Here is an 8,616-nt window from a genome sequence, read left to right on the forward strand (position 1 = left end):
GGTTGGGTGCTTGGGTCAGGGTAGGGTGCGGTCAATGTTTTTTTTTCTCTTTGTGCAGGCTGCGGTGGTTCTTCTGGTATGCGACAAGCCATGCGACAAGCCGTTAAGCATGTACAGCCTTGTGTATATAGAATTAATTCTAACACTTGTGCCTATATTTACTATTGTAGGATACTCCAAACGTAGTGGGTATTGTTAGTTAATAAAATATTACTCGACCTTATGCTAAAAATGCTTGTATGTAAGGCTGAGTGCCAACTGCCAACTTAAATAATGCGAGAATGTAAATTTTGTGTGACTTCTTTTTAACACATCTATATAGCTGCTTGAATTCGTGTTCTCGTGTACATGTGGATGTTTCAAATCCAATCCAAGTATTATGAAGGTTTGTCAATTATTAAATAGAAGAAGACTACATGTAGGCATGCAATTTTCCTCCTTATTTCTACGTTATTATACAAATTCTGACTACGGGATCGTGCGCCAAGGCGCACATCTAAATCTAGTAGTAATGATTCACTGCCAACATGCATCGATGGATAGTGCATGGTAATATCCAACAAATAAATGAGCTATGCTTCGGTGTCCCCCCCTTACATAAAAGTTGAAGGGATAAGTGTGTGTTTGGTTGATGTACAAATACGTAGGGGGATGGGATGGACCAGATTTTGTGGATGGGACGGTCCACGTTTAGGTGATCCCATTTTTCGTTTGGCTCATTGGATTTTATGGACGTTAGAGGTAATTAACTGTGATTATTAACTTAACAAAAATACAAAATGTTGCCCTCAAAAAAAAGAATCAACAAAATGTTAGGAAGCGTTGGCTCATAGGCTGTCCCCAGGAGCACGCGGAGGCGGGGCTCGCCGGCAGTTCCCTAGAGCACGTGCAGGCGGGGCTCGCCGGCCGTCCCCTGGAGAAGTGGAGAGCATCCGGAGGCGGGGCTCTCCGGCCGTCCCCTAGAGGGCACGAAGGAAGGGGCACTGACCTTCCCCTAGAGCGCACGAAGGCGGGGGCGTCGACCACAAGCCTTGTCTGCTTCCTACGTATCGGATTAGCATAGCCCTGCTACCGGACTTGGGAACGGAGCTCACCTAGAGTGGCGCAATGTGATTTATGCGCGGGTCTTGGCAACAGGGAAGGTGCGGCGGCACCGATGTTCTAGCGACGGGTGAACAATTCTAGCAAAAAATAATAGAGGATTAGAGCATCTCCAGCCGCGTCCCCAAAAGCATCCCTCCAACGATGCCGGATCGAGCGTTTGGGGGACGCGTTTTCTTCGTGCCGCGTTTGGGGGACGTCACTCCCCAACCGTTTCCTTCAAACGCGGTCCCCAAACAGAAATTTAAATAGTCGACATTCAAAAGAGATCGTTCCCGCCGAAGTCGTCACGATCGAATTAGCCGCGATAAAAGTACTAGACGCGCGGTCATATTACAGACCAATGGTGCAACCTAAACATAAATTCTAAGAAGGGTTTCGGCAAGGCTGACCGCGCATCCTAAGTCGACGTAGGCCCGTCGATCACGATGACCTCGTTGTGCTCTGCCCGGTGTGCCTGCTCCGTCACCGACGCCTAGGCCAACGCCGAGGCTGACGCCGATGCAGATGCCGATGCCGCTAGCGTAGCTGTACTAGCAGACACTATCGCAGACGCGCCTGCTGGTGCCGCCTCTTGCTCCTGGGGTGGGGTTGCTGCCGCTGCCTCGGCCGCCGCCAATTTGGCTTCGATGTCGTCGAGGATCATGCCTTTGTAGCAGTTGTGCGCCGCCCGCGTCTGCGGAGACATTCCAGCTGTCGACGCGGTCAGCGGGGACATGTCCTCCTTGCGTTTCTAGATCTCCATCGTCTCATCTTGCCTCTTGAGCAGCGCCGCCCACCTTTCGTCGGCTTTTTGGTTGCGGGAGAGCAGGGTCGGGGAGACCTCGGCAAGGCACCGTGTGATCGACGCATGCGTCTTCTCGGTCGCCGCTGCGTCGGCCAAGACGGCCTTGGCAGCCTTGTTGCCGATAGGGCGCCCTGCTGATGTAGCGAGCGGCACATCCAGATCAATGCCATTTTTCCCCTTTGATAACGAAAGATGTGTCAACCGCTATTTCTCGTTCATTTTGAGCTTGCTATAGCAATGCATCAGCGCGAAAGACTTATTCCCTTATGAGTGCTTCCGCTACATCGCCATGCGCGGTCGAACTAATCAAAGGATGCGCAATCAGGTCGAGATTAAACTAGGCGCTAAATTGTTTCATAGAAAGAGGCATACCACATCGCGGAGTGACTGATACGTCTCCGACGTATCGATAATTTCTTATGTTCCATGCCACATTATTGATGTTATCTACATGTTTTATGCACACTTTATGTCATATTCGTGCATTTTCTGGAACTAACCTATTAACAAGATGCCGAAGTGCCAGTTGCTGTTTTCTGCTGTTTTTGGTTTCAGAAATCCTAGTAAGGAAATATTCTCGGAATTGGACGAAATCAAAGCCCAGGGGCCTATTTTCTCACGAAGCTTCCAGAAGTCCGAAGGAGAGACGAAGAGGGGCCACGGAGGGGCCACACCCTAGGGCGGCGCGGCCCCCCCCTTGGCCGCGCGGCCCTGTGGTGTGGGGCCCCCGTGCCGCCTCTTGACCTGCCCTTCTGATGTCTACTTCCCCCTCCTTTTCCTGTAGACAGTGTTGGGCCTCCAAGAGCAGAGGTTTGTAGAACAGCAGCAAGTTTTCCCTTAAGTGGATCACCCAAGGTTTATCGAACTCAGGGAGGAAGAGGTCAAAGATATCCCTCTTATGCAACCCTGCAACCACAAAGCAAGAAGTCTCTTGTGTCCCCAACACACCTAATAGGTGCACTAGTTCGGCGAAGAGATAGTGAAATACAGGTGGTATGAATATATATGAGCAGTAGCAACGGTGCCAGAAAATAGCTTGCTGGCGTGTAGTTGATGGTGGTAGTATTGCAGCAGTAGTAACGATAAAACGATAAACAAGCAGTAGTAACTCAACAGTATTTAGGAACAAGGCCTAGGGATTATACTTTCACTAGTGGACACTCTCAACATTGATCACATAACAGAATAGATAAATGCATACTCTACACTCTTGTTGGATGATGAACGCATTGCGTAGGATTACACGAACCCTCAATGCCGGAGTTAACAAGCTCCACAATTTGTTCATATTTAAGTAACCTTATAGTGTAAGATAGATCAACATAACCAGATAGATCACATCAATACCATCATAATGATAATTAACTCCACAATCTACAAGAGATCATGATCATAGCCTACGACAAGAACCACACGGTGCACACACTAGTCACCTTTACACACGTGCAGGAGGAATAGAACTACTTTAATAACATCACTAGAGTAGCACATAGATGAATTGTGATACAAAACTCATATGAATCTCAATCATGTAAAGCAGCTCATGAGATCATTGTATTGAAGTACATGGAGAGAGATTAACCACATAGCTACCGGTACAGCCCCGAGCCTCGATGGAGAACTACTCCCTCCTCATGGGAGTAGCAGCGGTGATGAAGATGGCGGTGGAGATGGCAGCGGTGTCGATGGAGAAGCCTTCCGGGGGCACTTCCCCGTCCCGGCAGGGTGCCGGAACAGAGTTCTGTCCCCCGATTTGGAGTTTCGCGACGGTGGCGGCGCCCCTGGAGTCTTTCTGGAGTTTCGTCAATTGGTATCAGGGTTTTCGATCCAGGGGCTTTATATAGGCGAAGAGGCGGCGCAGGAGGGCTTCTGGGGGGCCCACACCATAGGGCGGCGCGGCCCCCCCTCTGGCCGCGCCAGGGTGTGGTGTGGGGCCCCCAGGGCTCCCCTCTGGCGGCTCTCGGGTGTCCTGGATGGTTCCGGGAAAAATAGGAACCTGGGCGTTGATTTCGTCCGATTCCGAGAATATTTCGTTACTAGGATTTCTGAAACCAAAAACAGCAGAAAACAGGAACTGGCACTTCGGCATCTTGTTAATAGGTTAGTTCCAGAAAATGCACGAATATGACATAAAGTGTGCATAAAACATGTAGATAACATCAATAATGTGGCATGGAACATAAGAAATTATCGATACGTCGGAGACGTATCAGCATCCCCAAGCTTAGTTCTGCTCGTCCCGAGCAGGTAAAACGATAACACAGATAATTTCTGGAGTGACATGCCATCATAAACTTGATCATACTATTTGTAAAGCATATGTAGTGAATGCAGCGATCAAAACAATGGTAATGACATGAGTAAACAACTGAATCATAAAGCAAAGACTTTTCATGAATAGCACTTCAAGACAAGCATCAATAAGTCTTGCATAAGAGTTAACTCATAAAGCAATAATTCAAAGTAAAGGCATTGAAGCAACACAAAAGAAGATTAAGTTTCAGCGGTTGCTTTCAACTTGTAACATGTATATCTCATGGATATTGTCAACATAGAGTAACATAATAAGTGCAATAAGCAAATATGTAGGAATCAATGCACAGTTCACACAAGTGTTTGCTTCTTGAGGTGGAGAGAAATAGGTGAACTGACTCAACATTGAAAAGTAGAAGAATGGTCCTCCATAGAGGAAAAGCATCGATTGCTATATTTGTGCTAGAGCTTTGATTTTGAAAACATGAAACAATTTTGTCAACGGTAGTAATAAAGCATATGTATCATGTAAATTATATCTTACAAGTTGCAAGCCTCATGCATAGTATACTAATAGTGCCCGCACCTTGTCCTAATTAGCTTGGACTACCGGATCATCACAATGCACATGTTTTAACCAAGTGTCACAAAGGGGTACCTCTATGCCGCCTGTACAAAGGTCTAAGGAGAAAGCTCGCATTGGATTTCTCGCTATTGATTATTCTCAACTTAGACATCCATACCGGGACAACATAGACAACAGATAATGGACTCCTCTTTTATGCATAAGCATGTAACAACAATTAATAATTTTCTCATATGAGATTGAGGATATATGTCCAAAACTGAAACTTCCACCGTGGATCATGGCTTTAGTTAGCGGCCCAATGTTCTTCTCTAACAATATGCATGCTTAACCCTATGGTGGTAGATCTCTCTTACTTCAGACAAGACGGACATGCATAGCAACTCACATGAAATTCAACAATGAATAGTTGATGGCGTCCCCAGTGAACATGGTTATCGCACAACAAGCAACTTAATAAGAGATAAAGTGCATAATTACATATTCAATACCACAATAGTTTTTAAGCTATTTGTCCCATGAGCTATATATTGCAAAGGTGAATGATGGAATTTTAAAGGTAGCACTCAAGCAATTTACTTTGGAATGGCGGAAAATACCATGTAGTAGGTAGGTATGGTGGACACAAATGGCATAGTGTTGTTTGGCTCAAGGATTTGGATGCATGAGAAGTATTCCCTCTCGATACAAGGTTTAGGCTAGCAAGGCTTATTTGAAACAAACACAAGGATGAACCGGTGCAGCAAAACTCACATAAAAGACATATTGAAAACATTATAAGACTCTACACCGTCTTCCTTGTTGTTCAAACTCAATACTAGAAATTATCTAGACCTTAGAGAAACCAAATATGCAAACCAAATTTTAGCATGCTCTATGTATTTCTTCATTAATGGGTGCAAAGCATATGATGCAAGAGCTTAATCATGAGCACAACAATTGCCAAGTATCACATTACCCAAGACATTTATAGCAATTACTACATGTATCATTTTCCAATTCCAACCATATAACAATTTAACGAAGGAGAAACTTCGCCATGAATACTATGGGTAGAAACCAAGGACATACTTGTCCATATGCTACAGCGGAGCGTGTCTCTCTCCCACACAAGCATGATGTAATCCAATTTATTCAAACACAAACAAAAACAAAAGCATACAGACGCTTCAAGTAAAGCACATAAGATGTGACCGAATAAAAATATAGTTTCAAGAGAAGGAACCTGATAATTTGTCGATGAAGAAGGGGATGCCTTGGGCATCCCCAAGCTTAGACGCTTGAGTCTTCTTGATATATGCAGGGGTGAACCACCGGGGCATCCCCAAGCTTAGAGCTTTCACTCTCCTTGATCATGGTATATCATCCTCCTCTCTTGACCCTTGAAAACTTCCTTCACACCAAGCTCGAAACAAACTCATTAGAGGGTTAGTGCATAATCAAAAACTCACATGTTCAGAGGTGACACAATCATTCTTAACACTTCTGGACATTGCATAATGCTACTGGACATTAGTGGATCAAAGAAATTCATCCAACATAGCAAAAGAGGCAATGCGAAATAAAAGGCAGAATCTGTCAAAACAGAACAGTTCGTATTGACGAATTTTAAAATGGCACCAGACTTGCTCAAATGAAAATGCTCAAATTGAATGAAAGTTACGTACATATCTGAGGATCATGCACGTAAATTGGCTTAATTTTCTGAGCTACCTACAGGGAGGTGGACCCAGATTCGTGACAGCAAAGAAATCTGGAACTGCGCAGTAATCCAAATCTAGTACTTACTTTTCTATCAACGGCTTTACTTGGCACAACAAAACACAAAACTAAGATAAGGAGAGGTTGCTACAGTAGTAAACAACTTCCAAGACACAAATATAAAACAAAATACTGTAGCAAAATAACACATGGGTTATCTCCCAAGAAGTTCTTTTCTTTATAGCCATTAAGATGGGCTCAGCAGTTTTAATGATGCACTCGCAAGAAATAGTATTTGAAGCAAAAGAGAGCATCAAGAAGCAAATACAAAACACATTTAAGTCTAACATGCTTCCTATGCATAGGAATCTTGTAAGTAAACAAGTTTATGAATAGCAAAGTAACAAGCATAGGAAGATAAAACAAGTGTAGCTTCAAAAATTTCAGCACATAGAGAGGTATTTTAGTAACATGAAAATTTCTACAACCATATTTTCCTCTCTCATAATAACTTTCAGTAGCAACATGAGCAAACTCAACAATATAACTATCACATAAAGCATTCTTATCATGAGTCTCATGCATAAAATTATTACTCTCCACATAAGCATAATCAATTTTATTAGTAATAGTGGGAGCAAATTCAACAAAGTAGCTATCATTATTATTCTCATCAAGTGTTGGAGGCATAGTATAATCACAACAAAATTTACTCTCCATAGTAGGTGGTACCAAAAGACTACTATCATTATAATCATCATAAATAGGAGGCAAAGTATCATCAAAGAAAATTTTCTCCTCAATGCTTGTTGGACTAAAAAGATCATGCTCATCAAAACCAGCTTCCCCAAGCTTAGAATTTTCCATATCATTAGCAACAATGGTGTTCAAAGTATTCATGCTAACATGTTCCATGGGTTTTTTAATTTTCGCATTAAACCATTCATGTCTTGACTCAGGAAATAGTACAAAGAGCTCACAGATGTTTTCCATTATGCCTAACTAGTGTAAACAAGAAACAAAAAGTTGCAATTGCAGGATCTAAAGGAAATAGCTTCGAGCACAAACACAATGGCGCCGAGAAAAGTACTTTACACAGGAACCGAAGTATGAGTGCCTTTTTACCTTTCCTCCCCGACAACGGCGCCGAGAAAAGTGCTTGATGTCTACTTCCCCCTCCTTTTCCTGTAGACAGTGTTGGGCCTCCAAGAGCGAGAGGTTTGTAGAACAGCAGCAAGTTTTCCCTTAAGTGGATCACCCAAGGTTTATCGAACTCAGGGAGGAAGAGGTCAAAGATATCCCTCTTATGCAACCCTGCAACCACAAAGCAAGAAGTCTCTTGTGTCCCCAACACACCTAATAGGTGCACTAGTTCGGCGAAGAGATAGTGCAATACGGGTGGTATGAATATATATGAGCAGTAGCAACGGTGCCAGAAAATAGCTTGCTTTGGCGTGTAGTTGATGGTGGTAGTATTGCAGCAGTAATGCTTGTGATAAAACAGTAAACAAGCAGTAGTAACTCAACAGTATTTAGGAGCAAGGCCTAGGGATTATACTTTCACTAGTGGACACTCTCAACATTGATCACATAACAGAATAGATAAATGCATACTCTACACTCTTGTTGGATGATGAACGCATTGCGTAGGATTACACGAACCCTCAATGCCGGAGTTAACAAGCTCCACAATTTGTTCATATTTAAGTAACCTTATAGTGTAAGATAGATCAACATAACCAGATAGATCACATCAATACCATCATAATGATAATTAACTCCACAATCTACAAGAGATCATGATCATAGCCTACGACAAGAACCACACGGTGCACACACTAGTCACCTTTACACACGTGCAGGAGGAATAGAACTACTTTAATAACATCACTAGAGTAGCACATAGATGAATTGTGATACAAAACTCATATGAATCTCAATCATGTAAAGCAGCTCATGAGATCATTGTATTGAAGTACATGGAGAGAGATTAACCACATAGCTACCGGTACAGCCCCGAGCCTCGATGGAGAACTACTCCCTCCTCATGGGAGTAGCAGCGGTGATGAAGATGGCGGTGGAGATGGCAGCGGTGTCGATGGAGAAGCCTTCCGGGGGCACTTCCCCGTCCCGGCAGGGTGCCGGAACAGAGTTCTGTCCCCCGATTTGGAGTTTCGCGACGGTGGCG

This window comes from Lolium perenne, chromosome 3, assembly GCF_019359855.2.
Source record: "Lolium perenne isolate Kyuss_39 chromosome 3, Kyuss_2.0, whole genome shotgun sequence".
Classification (NCBI taxonomy): Eukaryota; Viridiplantae; Streptophyta; class Magnoliopsida; order Poales; family Poaceae; genus Lolium; species Lolium perenne.